Consider the following 3,344-nt stretch of genomic DNA (forward strand, 5'->3'; position numbering starts at 1 on the left):
TTGCCTCCAATAAGGATTAATTATATCTTAGTTGGGATCAAGTACAAGTTACTGTTTTATTATTACAGAGAAAAAGGAAATCATTTTTAAAAATGTGGATTATTTGGATAAAATGAGTCTATGGGAGACGGCCTTTCTGTAATTCGGAGCTTTCTGGATAATGGGTTTCCGGATAACAGATCCCATACCTGTGTTTAAAAACAAAACACATTCACTTTATAGGATCCCAAATCTTTAAATATTGTTATATAATGATTGAACTACACACACACACAATTTCACAAAGTGTATGGGGGATGAATGGTCTCAATCTAATATTGTATTTATTGTATCTATCCTACAGCTGTGCAGCAAGGGAAATTAAATGTTGCCCCTCAATGTAATTCTTTATTCACAGTTCTGACCACTGAGCCTCTAAACTGCTCCACTTATCAACCATTTATCTTCACCACACGTTTTGTAATAGTAGGATAAGTCATGACTCATGAGCAGAATGTCCTTGGCATTATCAATACTGTAGGTCAACTTACCCTTTGCTTAGGAACAGTAAAGAGATTTTAGGCTTAACTGATACCAAGATAACAGGGATATCCTAGAGCTGCATGAGAAATGTGGGGGGTATTTTAGCTTTAGATGGTGTTATGTATATTACTTCCATGTCAATATTTACAAGAGCATTTAGTATCTCTCTGTACAGACTATGAGCAAACTTAGGGACTGTTCCTGCTGAATTGTGCTTAGTACAGGGAATACCTATGTGCCATAGTTTTATGGGATCTCTCTGTACAGACTATGAGCAAACTTAGGGACTGTTCCTGCTGAATTGTGCTTAGTACAGGGAATACCTATGCTGCCATAGTTTTATGGGATCTCTCTGTACAGACTATGAGCAAACTTAGGGGACTGTTCCTGCTGAATTGTGCTTAGTACAGGGAATACCTATGCTGCCATAGTTTTATGGGATCTCTCTGTACAGACTATGAGCAAACTTAGGGGACTGTTCCTGCTGAATTGTGCTTAGTACAGGGGAATACCTATGTACCATAGTTTTATGGGATCTCTCTGTACAGACTATGAGCAAACTTAGGGGACTGTTCCTGCTGAATTGTGCTTAGTACAGGGAATACCTATGCTGCCATAGTTTTATGGGATCTCTCTGTACAGACTATGAACAAACTTAGGGACTGTTCCTGCTGAATTGTGCTTAGTACAGGGGATACCTATGCTGTCATAGGTTTATGGGATCTCTCTGTACAGACTGAGTGGGCTGTTCCTGCTGAATTGTGGTTAACACATATAAAATTAAATTTTTAAATTTTTTTGCTTTTACATAAAAAACGGGGTTGGTTTAGTAGAGGTGGGGAGCAGCGTGTGACGCTATACAGTCGCTGTCGGATACAAGAGTCTGTGTATATGTGCTGAACAGAAATCTTCTAATGCCAGGAAACTTAATGGTTAAAAATAATTTAAAGTCACACTGACATTAAAAAACTACTTTTTAAAATACGAATGTACAAGTTACCTATAGGTCATGTTGATTTTTTTTTCTGAGATGTTTGTTTATGTAAGTAATTGTTAGTTGAAGTTCCTAAACCTGACAGTTTTGCCAATCTGACTGTCACATCTCAGTCTGTCAGTTAGAGATTCTAATGGTAACGGACTCCTGCTGCACAAATATGGCCGCCCCCTCATACAGGAACATGGGGCATCAGACGGGTAAAGTAAAAGTATTAGTGATGTGGGGGAATGATTTTTCCTGACCCGCACCTGCCTGAGCCCGACCTTTTATAGACCCGCGCCCGACTCGTCCATGACATCACAAAAGGGGCGGGACGATAAAACTGAAACCCGGAGGTCGCAGTGTAAGGGGGGGGTGGGGAGAGCAGGAAGAAGAGCTCAATCTGGACCCTCAAATGGGGGTGTGAGGTTGGTGGAACCCAACTGACCCGTGGGTATCCAGAGGGCCGGCAATAAAAAGCATTGGGCAAATACTTTATGGCAAAGTTATAAGTTGCTTTCAAAGACAATATTATTACAGATGTAAAACACGTTTAATTTCTGGTGTCAGTGTCTCTTTAACTTCCTTGTTTATGTGACAAAAAGTCAAGCGATTTTTAGAATTTGGATTTGGTTCTCGAATCCTCCCTAAATCCCCAACTGAATCCTGGATTTGATTCATATTTAATAGGAACAAATGGAGGACAACATAAAGATTGTACATATCCTCCGATCAATCATTTAGAAATGAGCCCCTATTTCCCACAAATACACACGGCCGTTCCACCTTGCTTTATGGTAAGGCTGTGACAGACCAGAACACGGCACAAGAGGAGTATTTGCTGTAAATGGAAATGAGTATTTATCTATAGGGGCATAAAGTCTATTATATTCCCAGAAAATGATATGATATAAGCAGCTAGTGATGTCCCAGTGTGTCAGATATTTCTCTCATTCCATCATATTGTCTATATTGGCACTGTATAAGGATATTACAATTTACCTACTGTACAATGGGGGCTCATATTACAGGTAAGGGACCTGTTATCCAGAATGATCGGGACCTGGGGCTTTCCTGATAACAGATTTGGATCTTCATACCTTAAGTCTACTAGAAAATCATATAAACATGAAATAAAGCCAATAGTCTGGTTTTGCTTCCAATAAGGATTAATTATATCTTAGTTGGGATCAAGTACAAGCGACTGTTTTATTATTACACAGAAAAAGGAAATCGTTTTTAAAAATGTGGATTATTTGGATAAAATGGAGTCTATGGGAGACGACCTTTCTGTAATTCGGAGCGTTCTGGATAATGGATCCTATACCTGTACCACTGAAAATATAAAATAACATTGTACTACAGGTACACAAGAGGAATAGATAACCTGTACAATATATAGTGAATAAAGTACCCCCTCTTGTAAAATATAGGGATATTATAAGTTACCGAGGAGTTTCATGACCATATAAAAGTACGAGGCCGAAGGCCGAGTGTTTTTATACAGGTCATGAAACTCCAAGGTAACTTCTAATATCCTCATATTTTGCAACTGGGGGAACTTTATTTATTATAATACACAAGTTTCAGTGAGTCATGTGACAAAATGACATCAGAACTCACCGTTTATAACTGATGACATCAGAACTCACCGTTTATAACTGATGACATCAGAACTCACCGTTTATAAGGATATAATTTACAAGATATTCATGGCTTTTGTGTATTATACCCTTATAAACCATTTATAGTGGTGCCATTACTTGGGGCTGGTGCTTAAAGGGCAAGGAAACCTATGTGTATATATATCATATGGCTCCTGCAGAAGAACAAATACAGACACAAG

This window comes from Xenopus laevis, chromosome 2L (genome assembly GCF_017654675.1).
Source record: "Xenopus laevis strain J_2021 chromosome 2L, Xenopus_laevis_v10.1, whole genome shotgun sequence".
Taxonomy (NCBI): domain Eukaryota; kingdom Metazoa; phylum Chordata; class Amphibia; order Anura; family Pipidae; genus Xenopus; species Xenopus laevis.